We start from the raw sequence: 16,425 nt of genomic DNA on the forward strand, positions 1-16,425 counted from the left end.
CCAAGGGCTAACATATAACAGTTGACACCAGATATTTGCTGAATAAATGAGAATCTTCTTCATCCAGCCACTGCTGTTTGGCGTCTCACTGCTCTCCATGCGAAGGATGGCAGGGCTCTGTCAAAGCTATAGCAAAGGAGACGGAGAAAACCCGGAGGGGAGGCAGCATGAAGGACAGAAGGGCGTCTGTGGCTTGATGGCGAGATTGGGAAACATGGGACATTCCTACTACTACAAGCAGCACACACATAAATGTGGTGCTTTTGCTGTGTGTGTTGAGGACGGCGGATAGATGGAGATAAAATAGAAAACATTAGTTACAACTGATTCTACAAACTGTCCTACAATGTAAAAAGAACCAGATTTGAAATCAGAAGACCTATGTTTGATTGCTACTTTGTAGCTACTTGGCCTTATGACCCTGGAAAAGGCACCTTATCTTCCAGAGCTGCTGTTTCCCTTTAAACAAAAGGAAAAATACTTGTCTCACAGGTCCGGGAGACTTAATGACAAACTCAGAGCACCTAACAATATATGGTATATTGCAAGTGCAAAACCATTTTTGAAAAACAAATCATCAGCCCCCCAAAGGGCAAAGCTGAGCGCTGATGGAAGAGTGGTGTTTAGCCAGCAGCCCTAAGGCGTCCTGCCTCACTGCCCCTGCCATCCTGCGACCTCGATGCCCAACGCCATCAGCTGCATTCCTGGTTCTCCAGTTCCAGTTTCCAGCTACCACGTAAGCTCCACACAAACAGCATGTTCAAAGCTTGTGAGTCAACAGAGAACTCATTTGTGAAGCAATTATCAGAGACAATTCTGTACCATGCCCCATGGATGCCTCTCTCAACCCAGAGATGCCCTGATCTCATCACTTAAGGTTTTGTGTTAACTGAAAAAGTCTTTCACTTTAAGACTTTCACGTTTTCCGGTACAAGCAGTCTAACACACTGAACACTTCTCACCTCCTACTGAACTCTGCCTACTGGTATAAACAGAAGCTCAAGTTCCTGAATTAACAACTCATCCTGACAATAGCTCATTACACCACCCACCCACCCCACCCCCACACACACCTGCTCTGCCAAGCTGGGTCACCTACCCTGAAATAAGGAGGGTACAGCAGATGTAAACACAAAACAGTTCAAGTTATAAACGATCGTGTGTGTGTGTGTGTGTGTGTGTGTGTACTCAAAAATGTTCTCAGCTACTGAAATAGAACCTGCCAAGTAGGAAATACGGTATCACACAGAAGGCAAGTTTGAATTCAGGGTTCTAACAGGCTTTATGGAGTACTTCACATGTTATATGAATGTGGATAAATGGATAAAAACTGGACCCTTGTAAGGTTTTAGTAAGATTTTTATCTGACCAAGAAAAAACTCTCTAGAATTATCTTTGACAATTTAAAATCCACTTACACAAGGCAGATGACCAAGCATCGCAATTATTCAGCATAACTTTTGTTGAAACATCTTTCTCATTTATTTAGAAGAAAATATGTCTAGAACAGAACCAAATAGAACTTTTGTTTTTTGTGAAATATTCTAATTCCTTAAAATACCATGAATAATCTGCTGAAACTAAATTTCAACAAGGGGCAGGATTTACCTCAAGGCCATGTTCACCTGCAACCTGCTGATAAATCTGTTAAAAAACAAAACAGAAAAAGATTTTTTAAAACTTAGACCATTTTAGGCACAATCCCCAATACTGGGCAGTTAAAACATACCAAAATCTGTTCTTTTCTCAGCTTTACCTGTATCACTTGATAACTCTTGAGCAAGTCATTAACATAAGCTTTGGCCTGCCCACCTTAACAAAGGGGAAAGAGTAAAAACCATCACAGAATCTTGATTTAAACTAACGGGCTTAGTAACGCAGAACACAGTATTTAGAATTGAAGGCATCGGCCGGGCACGGTGGCTCACACCTGTAATCCTAGCCCTCTGGGAGGCCGAGGCGGGTGGATCGCTCAGGAGGTCAAGAGTTCGAGACTGGCCTGAGCGAGACCCCGTCTCTACTAAAAATGGAAAGGAATTATCTGGCCAACTAAAAATATATATAGAAAAAATTAGCCAGGCATGGTGGCGCATGCCTGTAGTCCCAGCTACTCGGGAGGCTGAGGCAGGAGGATCGCTTAAGCCCAGGAGTTTGAGGTTGCTGTGAGCTAGGCTGATGCCATGGCACTCACTCTAGCCCGGGCAACAAAGTGAGACTCTGTCTCAAAAAAAAAAAAAAAAAAAAAAAGAAAATAGAATTGAAGGCACCTTATCAGATAGAATTGGAAAGTTGGTTAAATAAAATTACAGCGGTTTCTGATAAAATTGTCTTTTATTTAGAAAAGTTTAATAATCGACTTCCTGCTGGTTCAAACAATACACGATCACATGTATATATCTAACAAAAGATTTCTGAAGGATGTACTTGGTCATCAGCATAAAGCAGAGCAAATGCATGAGCAGGGGGGCCTTTTGCTTAATTACTTCCAATCCTTCAAAAAGTGTTAAAATTACAATCTTGGCTGGGTGTGGTGGCTCATGCTTGTAATCCTAGCACTTTGGGAGGCGAGGGGTAGGAGGACTGCTTGAGGTCAGGAGTTCAAGACCAGCCTGAGCAACATAGCAAGACACTTGGCTCTACAAAAACCAGAAATATTAGTTGGGCGTGGTGGTGTGGGCCTGTAGTCCTAGCTACATGGGAGGCTAAGGCAGGAGGATTGCTTAAGCCCAGAAGTTTGAGGTTGCTGTGAGCTATGACCACACTACAGCCCTCAATCTCATGCAACGAAGCAAGACACTGTCTCAAAAAAACAAAACATAACTTTACATAACTCATACACTGGAAGATGCCCACAGTACAATTCACTGTGATGTGGCATTCCGTAATGAGACTATACTGGTCTCTGTGTAAAAAGGTTCAGCTATTAGAAAACTTTTTGGACTCTAAAAAGCCTGCACTACAGGAAGAGTCCTCTCTCCTCAACTTACCACAAGCACTTCTCTCATTTCCAGTCATCTTCCTATCAATTAGTAGAGTAAGATTCTCATGTGTTCACTATATCTTTCTCTACCTTTCTGATCTATAAACTCATTATTCCTATTTTCAATAGAAAGACAATGGAAAGTGTACAATTGCTGTTGGTAGATAAGTAGGTCTTGAATTTATTTTGCAAACAAGACCTGTTCTATCTACCTTTTCATTTAGGAGGCTAAAAGCAGAGTCAGCTTGACTTCAAGGACTCTATTTTCTTAGTCTCCAGAAGAACATGACCAAGTCTAACTTTTAAAACATGGTCTTTCAACATTTCAAGATGTTAAAGGAAAGATCATTTCTAACTTGAAGCTTTAAGGTGATCTGAACTCTTTACATATGTTTGCTTCACATAACCAATGGTTAATTAATCTAAATGCAAGATAAGAGTTTGTTATTGGAAAAGAAGACCTCAAGTCAGCCTCTTTCTGTCACTAAGAAGTCTCCTGGAAACAGTGTGACTGAGACCTTGACACAACAACTACCCCTAAATTTTTGAGTTGCTAGTGAACAGGTTCTGGTTCTTTTCAAGTATATCATGTCTGACTGCTTCACTGATTGTTTTCTGCTATTGCTAGCCCCAGAAAAAAATTAAGCCCAACTCACTCATCGTTTTTCCTTCCCTTTCCCAGACTTTAATGGAAGCAGTTTTTCTGCTCTATTTTCACCTTACTCAAATCAGTGGAATTAAACTATCATTTATTTGAATTGTACAAATTAAACAGTTTGCAGCTGATTCAAACAACATATAATCACTCAGATATAGCCAATAAAAGTGTTTTTGTATTCTCAACTTGGATTCTAATCTTGCTGTCTCTCCCAATCTTTCCTAAGCCTAAATGTGGGTCTCTTCCTTGAAAGGAGCTTAAGATACCGTTAACTTGAAACAACTGGATTGAGACAGGAATCTAACCCATTCACTGAGAAAGTACTCACCTAACAAAATTGAGGATTCCCAGCTGTGCATTTTAACAAAGGAGGAAGATAACTTTTAGAGGCAGATTTACTGGGTATATACATACTTCTTGGTAAACCTATTATTCTGCCCCCTCATACTTCCTTCTGAAATCTATCTAATTAAGGGGAGAGGGGCAGAGAGAAGAAAAAACAAGAAGCACTATCTAAAAATAAGAAGAGTACTCTGGAGAAAGGTGTAGGAAACTTGGTACTGTCTTTTGTACCATTTACAATTTATAAGCCAGCCACAAATTCCTAGGTACTCAAAATGGACCTCCCCTTCCTTGTTCACCTGATGCCTATATAGCTTTGCAAAAAATCACCTCTTAGAAGCACTGCCTAATTCTTCCCTCTCCCAAGCTCAGTTAAGTGCCACACACTCACCTCTTTTAGAATACGTAAGTAGATATACTGTAACCATTGACTTGTGCCTGCTCCACCTCACCGCAAGCAATCAAAGGCAGGCACTGTGCCTTCGTAATCTCTGAATGATCGGAACATGGAAACAAGTGCTTTGTATTTTCAGGGAGCTCATTTACCTGAAAAGAGACAGCAAATTACCTTTTAAATCAAAGGAAAATCCTCTTCACTAGAAAGCAGCTTTCAAATTTTTGTGTGCTTGGTGGATGGAGGGGAAGGTTAAAAATATGAACCAAAAACATCAATCTTTCTTCTGTCTCAATACACCTGAGGGATCTGACACTGTTAGTAACAGTGTTCCGTGGTGACTTCCAATCTGTGAAGAGTCGGGGGGAGTGTCGAAGAATCCGGGAGGTGGGAAAGATGGATGTGGTTTAGAATGCTCCTTCCATCGCTGCAAGAGACCTCTGACACTCACATTTCATATTTATTATAGCTTTCACCAATCTTAAGAGAGCGCAAAGATCTACAACATGTGTATTTTAAATGTTCTGAATTATAAATCTGGTTCACCTGGAGGCTGGTGAGTGGAAGCTGCTGCCTTGGCCACTGAGTAAGCTTAACTGTCAATCTTGTATTTATAGAACAACATGACTGCGTTGCTGTCTGCTAGTTTTAGAATCTAAAACTTTATGGAGAAAATTATATGCTATAAAGGTAATGACAAACTTAGGGGCTTATACAAATCACAAGTGATTCCTTCTCAAATGTCAAGCGTCTTTAAAATCATTTTATGTGAGACTCCCTCACATGTAATAGAAAGCAACAATTAAAATAGCTCAGTATCTAACAAAAACCCCTCCCCCCCAAACAACTTTGGCCAAATTGTATACACTATCTGTAATGTAGAAATAAGATGGAGGCACCCCCTATTACTGAAATCTCATCCTTTTCTAAAAGGTGATGGATGACTAGAATTTTCAGCTAGTGGGATCTCATGTTCCATTATTTTAAATCACAAATATATGTTCCCAGTCCTTCAAAGGATCTCAAGCCAATTTCCCAAATAACCACATATCTACCTGTCTACCAAGGATTTCAAAATTAAGGCATTTAAAACACTATTTACCTATTTATGTAACAAGTATAACTCACTAGTGGACACTTTTCTATGCAATAACTTACCCACTGAAAAGTCATGAGTCTGGAAGAGAGAGAAAGGAGATGGAAGCTGGACGCTGTAACATGCTGAGGTTTCTGGTAGGGGAGGGTCATTTAATTGGCCAAGGAAGTGAGTAAAACAGACTGCTTGTGGCTTGTGCATGTTCAAATCCAACAAACTGGTAGAATCTTCTCTTCTTAGCCCTTGATTCTCTAGTTGTCCTGAACCATTGTCTGAAGCCATATAAAAAAAACAACGGAGCCAGACACGGTGGCTCACGCCTATAATCCCAGCACTTTGAGAGCCCAAGGTGGGAGGATCACTTGAGCCCAGGAAGTTTGAGGTTATTGTGACCTACGATTGCACCACTACAGTGCAGCATGGACAACAGCGTGAGACCTTATCTCTTAAGAAAAAGAAATGCAACTGGATGAAAACAACACAAAACGGGTATTTGTTTGTGTTCCCTGTGCCTGGAATTATACAGCTCCTGGAAATACAAGACTATGCTTGTTATTGCACTTCTAAGGTGAATTTCTGCTCATGTCATGATCCCTTGCAACAGCAATCATTTGTCTACATAATCTAAAATTTCTTTAAAACATTTGCACAGAACAATTGTTCTCAAAATGTGGTCCCTGTGGGGGCCCCTGAGAGCCTTTCAGGGTATAGTGAGGACAATACTATCTTTATAATAATATGAAGACATTATTTGCCCTTTTCCCTCTCATACCATGAGTGAACAATGGAGTTTAACCAAAGGACATTCATCACTATGACAACTAATGGAGTGTGTGCTTGTGCATTCACGTGTTTAAAAACATTTCTCAGTTTTTAATTTCTAGTACCATAAATATGTTTATAAATAACCTACATTAAAAAAAGCTCTTTGGAGTACTCAATTTTCTTTTTAATGAGACAGGGTCTCACTCTGTCTCCCAAGCTGGAGTGCAGTGGCCCAATGATAGCTCACTGCAGCCTTGAACTCCTGGGGACTCAAGTGATCCTCTTGCCTCAGCCTCCTGAGCAGCTAGGATTACAGGTGCACACCACCAAACCCAGCTAATTTTTCTTATTTTTTGTAGAGATGAGGTCTCAATATATTGCCCAGACTGATCTCAAACTCCTGGCCTCAAGCAATCCTCCTGCCTCAGCCTCCCAAAGTGTTGGTACTGCAGGCATGAGCCACTGCTCCCAGCCTCTCAATAATTTCAAAGGGAGTCTTGAGGCCAAAAAGTTTGAAAATTATTTATATATTCATGGCTCCCCTACAACATCTAGTTGATCAGTCTTAAAATTTCCCCCATGTGATGCTAACAGTTTTTCAATATTTGCTAAAGTACGAATTGTTTTCTGGACCTCTTAGGGTCACTTACGTTCTTCACAGGCTTGCCACTTTCCGACAACACATGTCCATTTCATGACATGAGAAAAATGACAGCAGTAATGCACAATGCATTTAAAAAGCACAAGCACTAAATGTATTATTATTTAAGACAGCTGAGGTTTGACTGCAGTGCAGTCTACAGCATCTCATCTGGACTTATGGGCAACTTAGAAGTTCTTTATAGGTGGTGTTTGATTCAGATAGTTTTGGATAAACTTGGAGGTTGAATAACTTTGGAGTTAATACAGCATATAATCATAGTGAGAGCTCAAGTAATTAGACCTAAATCTTTCAGGGTGAGCACATATCTTGTTTAATGAACCCCAAGCCTTTCTGTGTAAAGGTAGGTAACAGGTAACGAAAGTTCCATCTTCACGTTGCTACTGCATATGTGATGCTGAATGAGAAATGACAGAAGCAACATGACAGACTCATCTCCAGCTATAGAATATGGAAAATGTAGGTGACTGACAGTTCTAAGTCCTGACACATACCGACTTTGCCTTTGATGGATTCACATTGTATCTAAACCTCTGTTACCACCCACTTCACTCCTCCTCACCTCCTGACCCCAAAAGACAAATTGTTTCACAATCCAAAGAGACAGTATGGGATAGAGGAAAAAATTCCAGGCTGGAAACGAAGAAATCTCGCTTTTAGTCCCCGCTCTGTCACTAAATAAGCTGTGTGACTTTCGGCCTCTCTTCTCTCACCATGCTTCAGTTTAAGCTGAAACTAGGCAGATGACCAAGATGGCTTTTTCCACCTCTGACACCAAAGGATTTTGCTGGCAGTTTCAGGAAGCTTAAAAATGACCGACTCCGCGTGTGTTTTAAAATTAAGGCAACAAGTGCTGCTGCCTCAAGCAGGAGTCACCGATTCAGAATGTCCGGGTTTGCACAGGCCTAAGAGCTTATTCGACACAGGACGGCATCACCTATATGAAAACTGCAATTTCTTTTGCTTAACTTTACTCTGTGTGAGTGTGTATTCGTCCCTTTCACATTTATATCCACCAAAGCTCCGGAGGCTACCAAACTCGCTTTTCAAACGAGGTCGAGAAAGCTAAGCACAGCGAACCAGGAGTAGGGCCCAGGGCGCTGGTGGCGCTGACCCCGCGAAAGATACACCGACCTTTCGCTTTTACCCCCGTTCCCTGCCGCATCCCCTGAAACCCGACACGCCAGCCTGCCCACTAGGCCGCTGCTGTCACCCGCCGCGCAGGGTGGTCAGACGCAAGCCTTACTCTACGCGACGGACGGGAGCCAACCTTCCGGGTCCGATCCTCTTCGCAAAGCCTCTACCCTTCCGGCGGAAAAGTGCCCTTCCGGTTTCCTGGGCGTGGGGAGGAAGTCCCGCCCCTACGCAACAGCGGGACGCAACGAGACGCCCCCAGGCGCAGCGCGCAGGCTCGGAACAGTCCGCTGGTTGATGCCATCTCGGAGGGGTTGACTCAGGGCCTCCCAGGACGCTTTAGTTTAAGAGTTCAAGACCACCCTGAGTAAGAGCAAGACCCTACCCCCCGTTTCTACAAAACAATAGAAAAATTAGCCAGGCGTGGTGGTGTGCCTCTGTAGTCCCAGCTACTCAGGAGGCTGAGGCAGGAGGATCGCTTAAGCCCAGGAGTTTGAGGTTGCTGTGAGCCATGGTGATGCCATGCTCTCTAGCTGGGGCAACAGAGCAAGACTCTGTTTCAAAAAATAGACGTAAAAGAGTTCACTGGTTAAATTTTGGTCTATTCATACAGTAGAATGCTAGGCATTCATTAAAAATGATGTAAATATGTATTTTGGGCATTAATAACTAGGTAAGAAGTATGTTTTAAAAACGCATGTTACAAAACAATGAGTTATAAAAATATAAATTAGATATATACACATGACTAAGGAGGGAAGGGAATCCAATTATAACAATGGTTAGATCTGAGAGATAATATCGTAAGTTTTTTATTTTTATTTGTATAGAAATCTCTGTCTTCTCAACTCGTTTACAATTAGCATGTTTTAAATAACCAGAACATATATAATCTATTTTTGAAGCAATATAGTGATTATTCTTGTACACAGAATTTTGCATACATCTTGACTTTCTTAGAATTAGTACCCAGGTTTAAATTATTTGGTCGAGAGAATAGATTTTTTGAAGGTTTCCATATGTATTTCCAAATTTCCTCTTCAGAAGAAGTGCAAATACACATTCACCAGCAGTGTTTGACAGTGCCACTTCCCTAGACCCTCACTACTGGAACTTTTTTTTTTTTTTTTTTGAGACAGAGTCTCGCTCTGTTGCCTGGGCTAGAGTGAGTGCCGTGGTGTCAGCCTAGCTCACAGCAACCTCAAACTCCTGGGCTCAAGCAATCCTTCTGGCTTAGCCTCCCGAATAGCTGGGACTACAGGCATGCGCCACCATGCCCAGCTAATTTTTTCTATATATATTTTTAGTTGGCCAGATAATTTCTTTCTATTTTAGTAGAGACGGGGGGGGGGGGGGGTCTCACTCTTGCTCAGGCTGGTCTCGAACTCCTGACTTCGAGCGATCCACCCACCTCGGCCTCCCAGAGTGCTAGGATTACAGGCGTTAGACACCGCGCCCGGCCTTGGAACTTTTTTTTTTTCCTTCTAAGCCAATTTGACAGGTCCTCACCTCTGGTTGCTTCCTAGGAGGCACGTCTCATGTGATTGACACTCAAGGAGTTACTCCTTCAAACTGGCTTTTTATGGTTTCCAAAGTGTTGTTTGTTTTTAGTTTTCTATTGTAAAAATTTCTTGTCTGTCTGGTTGATTTTTTCATGAGTAGTTATCACAGGAATCGCTTTAATATTTGGAGCCCTTCTCTACCCAGTCCATAAAAGTATAACAATTAAAACAACAAATTCCTGAATTCAGTTCATCAGATTTCAAAATTATTTTTCGTCTGGTTGAGGCAGTAGAGGGTGGGAACTAGGAGTTTGAGATTTATGGTCAGACTGCCTGGGCTCAAATCCTAGTTCTACAACAACTTACTGACTGTAACCTTAGTCTAGCAAATGAACTAGACTCAGTTCCCTCAGCTACAATATAATGAGGTCTAAGTGAATACAATGCTAGCACATAGCAAGCTCTCAAATTGTGTTTATTACTACTATTCTAAGAAGAGAAACTGATGAATAGATACAATGCTATGAATTGAATTGTGCTCCCCTAACCCCCAGTGTGATGGTATTTGAAGATGGAACCTTTGGGAGGTAATTAGGTTTAGATGAGGTCATAAAGTGGGGCCCTTACAATACTTTTAGTGCCCTTGAAAGAGGAGACACCAGAGAGCTAGCTTCTCTCTCTCTCTGTGCCCTGTGAGGACACAGCAAGAAGGCACCTTTGGCAAGCCTGGAAGAGGACCCTCCCCAGGAACCAAAGCAGCCAGTACCTTGATCTCGAACTTTCCAGCCTCCAGAACTGTGAGAAATAAATGTTTGTTGTTTAAGCCACCCAGTATATGATATTTTGCTATAGCAGTATGAGGTAAGATATACAATCTTTTTATTATCATTCAGCATGTGGCCTAAGAGTCTTAAGTGAGGAATAAAAGGGGAGTAATGATGACAGGCCATGAGAGATGGGTTAGGGATGTAGGTGAAAGTAAGGAGTACACAGTGATTGATTGATGCTTTTCCTACATCTATCTTTGTTTAACCTCTGGAGTGTTTCTCTGGCAGCTGTTCTCACAAGCAACAAAAACTTGACATGCCTAATTTTGTTGCTAATTTTGTGGAAGATTATGGAATGAGGCTGCTGTATGAGGCCAAGTCAACTGACTGTAAAACCCAGGACCTGGACTAAGTGTTCTGCAGCTTTCCTTCCAGATGGTATTTACTGTTAGTACGTAGGGATTCACTTAATGCATGAGAAAGTTGAAATGTGTATCTATTCAGTAATAAATGATTCATTTCTCTAGTGGAGCTCTGAGTAAATATTTTATCTTCATTATAATCATTTTAATACAAATTTTTCTTACGTTCCCAAGAAGGCTTACTGTTTTCTAGAGTTTTCTTTTTGTGTAAAAATACTCCTTTTTTACTAAATCAGCATTAAGATGTATAAAAGGAATTAAATTTTTCCTTTCCACAATGCCATTAAATTAATACCAACTAGTTTAAGTTCATCTGTTTATTTTACATGTGAACAATTTTACACACTTCTTTGTTCATTCAACAGGATTTCAAAAGCTTATTTCAAAATTGCTATTCATTTATAATATCCATATCATATTCCATAGAACCCCATTATCTCTGACAGGGGAGTTATGCTGCATGATATATGTGTGGCCAGTGAATACTAGGCTGACCACTCAAACGAGTGCCCAACAGAGGAGGTAGTTCAGGGATGGCAAACCTGTGGCCTTCTAGGTCCTTAAGTGCAGCCTTTTGACTGAATCCAAATTTTACAGAACAAATCCTTTTATTTGTATTAATACATTTTTGTTCGTCTTTTATATTTTTATTTTACTTTTAAAATGGATGTATTTAAAATACCAAAGAGCAAAATAAGTTTCAATGAAATAATCCTCCCAGACTGACCAGCACAATTAGAACATTAGTAAGCCATAAGGGCTAAATTGACAGCTGCTGTGCTCATGATTTAGTTCTAACTTCCTCCACCTGAGTGGCCCCACTACTGTATGAGGCCGGTTGGGGAGAGTTTATGAGGGTCGAGTACGCTAGTCTGTTATCAACTTTTGGCAACAATGCACTGTGTTTCTGTTTGAAGTGGAATTTGTGAATGGTTGCACAGCTCAACAGTATTTTTTAATTCTGTCTGCTTAACAGCCCATCATGTCAAAGAAGACCAAGAGAATGCTGAAAGAAGAAAACAGATTTTTTAATTGAGGATTGGCAATTGCAATATTATCTTGTTTCTGCTAAAGATAAGATGATTTGCTTGTTTTGTAATACTGTAATATCAACCTTAAAGAAATTTAGTCCTCATTAGCATTATATAATAACACTCATAAGGACCACAAGTATTTTAAATTAGAGGGAGAGGCATGAAAGTTTGTATCGCAAAAATTAAAAGATGAAAACCAAAAGCAGCAAACACAATTCTTTCAAGCAACAATAAGACCTGGAAATAATGCCACTGAAGCAACTTATAAAGTAGCTTATATACTCAGGAAAGAAAAGGGAAACCATTCAGTGATGTAGAAATTGTGAAAGAATGCATTATCAAAGTTGTGGGATGCTTAGACCCCAATAACATTTCAAAGTACAAGCAGCTGCCTCTTTCAAGGAGAACCATAAGTGATCGACAGTATGAATTAACCTTGAACATAAAAACTTCATGCAGGGCTTCGAAAGGAAACTATATATTACATTATTCAATTGCTTTGGATGAATCAACTGATACTACTGACTCAGTGCAGGTTTTATACTTCATTTGGGTCATAACAGAAGATTTTCTTTGCTGTGAAGAGTTACTTGCTTTGGGCATTCTTGTCAACAGAACATGGGGAATAGATATCTTCAACAACTTTCAAGACAAATGTCATGAAGTTGGACTGAATTTGGTAAATTTAGTGAGTGTATATATAGAAGGTGCACCTTCCATGACAGGAAAACATGAAGGGTTTATTGCATAGATAAAAGAAGTATTAACAGATCCAGATGCTCTCATTTGTTTTCACTGTATCTTGCATCAGCAAAATCTCTGTGCTAAAGCTACTGTTTTAAGTGACACTTTGCAAAAACTATACATGGCATCATCAGTTTTGTAACATGCTAAAGTTGAAGGATGAGGTATTCAGTGTGGATTTGCCATATCATTCTAAAGTGCTTTGGCTGTCTCAGGAACAGGTGTTAGCCAAAGTTTTATCTCTGCAAGAACAGATAGTTAAATTTTATGAAGAACAGAGTCAGAAATGAGAATTATTGAAGATTTCTATAGGAATATAGCATTTCTGTATGATATCATGTCAAATAAAAACAACTTGAATATTTCTTTGCAAGGTAAAACTAAGTCTATGTATGATATTTGATCAAAAATCCAAGTATTTTGAAAAAAGCTATCTATTTTTCAAAATACTTCTTCAAAAGGAAATTTTGGATGAATATTTTCCCTAGTTAGCAAAGGTCATTGATGAGCAGGATGATATATGTGGATCATTTGAAGAATATGCAGCTGTTGTAGACCTATTAACTGGAGAATACAATGAAAGTTTGACTGACTTTGAGAATCATGACACCACACTCAAATTAGCATTTCAGCCTCATTTAGTCAATATCACCAAGACACTACAGATGGAATTGATTGAGCTCTCAGTAGGTGACACTTCAAAGTCATTGTTTGATGCTAAGAAAGATCCAATTGATGTATGGAAAAATGCAGTAGAATACCCATGCCTTCAGCAACATGCCCAAAAAATGTTTTCTTGCTTTTCAACCCCTTACTGCTGTGGTTGCTATATTCTCCTACCTAACCGAAATCAAGACATCCTTAAGGTCACAAATGACTGATATCCATCTAGAGGATCAACTGAAACTGCGGACCTCCATGCTACAATATTCAAATGCTATCCAATAGAAAGTAGACACAAACGAAGTCATTAAAAGGTTAGTTAACTTTAAAATTAACAATAGTTTTCATTTTTTGAAATTACTAAGTACATAGTCATTAGATTTTTACAAAATAATGTACATTTTTAATTATATCTAATTGAAGTTTCCTGAATGGGGCCTTATTTGATTACAGCTAAATTAACACAGCCTTCCAACATGAAAAGATTCCCCACCCCAGAGGTATTTAATAGTTTGTCTGCTGAAGTGTGAAGTCCAGCCTTCAGCATTTTTAGGTCAAGAAGCTCAAAGTTTGCAATATTTAGAGGGGATTTTATTTTGAGAAATTGATTTGAGCTAACCAATTTGGCAAGAGAAGCATAAAAATTCTAGACTATAAATGAATTAACTTATAACGAGAAGAGAGAAGAGATTTGGAATATTCAAACATTTTAAGTAAGTCATTTTCCTCTGGAAGGAAAATCTACCTGGAACTTTGGGTAACTAGATGACCACTCACTTAGAACACAGGGAGGGAGTTAGATGATTTTTAACGTAGACCATCAATAACCTCAACATACAAATTAACCTACTGTGGAGACTTGATCAGAGTTGTCTCTGGAGGTACCCTCTTCCCCTGCTGCCTGAGATGTGCACTGGGATTCTTAACTGGATCCTGGGTTGATTGTTTTTCCCACAGCAGCAGTGAGGTGGGAAGAAAGAAAACTATAACCTGGAACTTGTACAGATGAGAACTTAGCAAATGTGGAGTCTTTCTTCCCAAGAGTGCCTTCAAGAGGCTCCAGATTTGAGTCAACAAAAACAGAGAGTGGAAATAGGGCTGATATAAAAGCAGGTAGCTTGTGGCTATAGGGTTGATGCTGTGGCTCTCCCCACCCCAACCCTACATACAAAATGGCTAGCTGCAGCAATCGCTAAACTAAAACTAAACTGAAAACTAAAAACAGAGCAGTAAGTGTTCCCTAAGGAGAATGATCTGCCTCAGGAGGGCTCCAGTTTCCAATGTGGGTAAGCCCTTCTCATTTTGGCATTTGGAAGGGGCCTTCCTCCTACCTTCTGACTGTGTACCCTGAAGAGAAGCCTCCCAGTTGACACATCCCCTATATATGTGCCAAGTTCTCATAGTTCCTCCCATCCCAGAGAGAGGTCAGCTGGGGAAATCAAACTCACAGCAGCAGATGAAACTCAAGCCAGCTATCCTGGCTTGTAGATGCATCGCCCCAATCTCTGCCTTTATGTTCACCTGGCAGTGTGTGTGTGTGTGTGTCTATGTCCAAATTTCCCCTTTTCTAAGAATAATAGTTATATTGGATTAGGAATCACCCTAATGACTTCATATTAGTCTAACTAATTATATCTTCAGCATCCATAACTCCAAGTAAGGTCACATTCTGACATACTGGTTAGGACTTCAACTTTTGAATTTTTGTGAGACACAATTCAACCCATAAAAGAAGATCTAACATTTTACTATTAAATATGTTTGCCATGATAACCTTTATTAAGTTCTCTTCCATTCCTGGTTTGCTAAGAGCTTTTATCAAGAAGAGATGGTAAACTCTGACTAATGTTTTTGTGTAATTAATATCAATAAGATGTAATATATGGATTTTCTTCTTTAATCTGATAAGGCAATGATTTATACTAATAAATTTTCTAATGTTAATCCATGCTTGAATTCTGAGGATAAGCCCTCAAAATTGGTCATGATTTTTAATACATTTCTAGATTAAGTTTGCTAATATTTTAGAAGATAGTTTTTTCTTTAATCTATGTTCTTAAGAAATATTGGCCTGTAGGGTTTTTTTTTTTCTTGTACCGTCCTTTTACGTTGTTACAATGGCCTCATAAAAAGAGGTAGAGACTGTGACAGGATTGCTGGTTATTTTGGCTTGGGACAATGAAAAAAACCTGGAGAAGGATAGTGGTGGTGGGGTCGCACAACAATGTAAATGTACTTAATGCCACTGAAATGTAGACTTAGAAATAGTTAAAATGGTACATGTAATGTTGTGTATGTTTTAGCACACACATACACAAGACCTCCAGCTGACATCATACTTAATAGTGAAAGACTAAAAAAGTTTTTCCTCTAAAATTAGGAACAATCTTTTCTTGCCACCCCTGTTCAACACTGTACTGGAGATTCTAGTCAGAACTTTTAGCGAGAAAAATAAACAGCAGCCACATTGGAAAGGCAGTAGTAAAACTGTCTCTATTTGAAGATGACTTAATCTTATATGTAGAAAACCCTAAAGAATACACACACACACACACACACACACACACACACAGAGCTAATAGAGCTAGTAGACGAGTTCAGCAGGGTTGTCAGATATAAGACCAATATACAAAAATTAGTTGTATTTTTAAACTACCAATGAACAATCTGAAAATGAAATTCAAAAACAATTCAATTTATAATACTATCAAAAACGATACTTAGGAATCATTTTATACAGAAATCTATAAGACTTGTACACCAAAAACTATAATACATTGTTGAAGTAAATTAAAAAAGACTTAAATAAATGCAAAGACATACTGTGCTCTTGGATTAGAAGACTTATATTAAGATGGTAATGCTTCCCAAATTTATCTATATATTCAACACAATCTATATCAAAATTCCAGCCGTTTTTTTTTCTTTTTACATAAATGGACAAGCTGGTCCTAAAAATTCATATGGAATTGTAAGGGACCCTAAATGGCTGAAATAATCTTGAAAAAGAATAACAAAGTCGAAGAATTCACATTTCCCAATTTCAAACCTACTATAAATCTACAGTAATCAAGACAGCATGGTACTAACATAAGTAAAAACATACTGATCAATGGAACAGAATTGAAAGTCCAGAAATAAGCCCACACATCTATGGTCAATTTTTTTTTTTTTTTGAGACAGGGTCCCACTCCATTGCCTGGGCTAGAGTGCAGTGGCATCATCATAGCTCACTGCAACCTCAACCTCCTGGGCTCAAGCAA

The 16,425-nt window shown here is 39.4% G+C and overlaps 1 long non-coding RNA gene and 1 other non-coding gene across 2 annotated transcripts; both read right to left on the reverse strand.

Annotated features, from left to right (window-relative positions):
• Window positions 1–1,458: 1,458 nt before the first annotated feature.
• LOC123645081 lies at window positions 1,459–8,219 on the reverse strand. Its single transcript, XR_006737400.1, has 3 exons — window positions 8,143–8,219; window positions 4,372–4,526; window positions 1,459–1,644 (listed from the first exon to the last, which is right to left on the reverse strand). It is a non-coding gene; the product is annotated as an uncharacterized LOC123645081 (long non-coding RNA).
• On the reverse strand, window positions 3,133–3,259 carry LOC123645474. The gene has a single exon (XR_006737589.1). It is a non-coding gene; the product is annotated as a small Cajal body-specific RNA 15 (non-coding RNA).
• Window positions 8,220–16,425: the final 8,206 nt, after the last annotated feature.

The sequence above is a fragment of the Lemur catta genome, chromosome 9 (assembly GCF_020740605.2).
Source record: "Lemur catta isolate mLemCat1 chromosome 9, mLemCat1.pri, whole genome shotgun sequence".
In the NCBI taxonomy this organism is placed as follows: Eukaryota; Metazoa; Chordata; class Mammalia; order Primates; family Lemuridae; genus Lemur; species Lemur catta.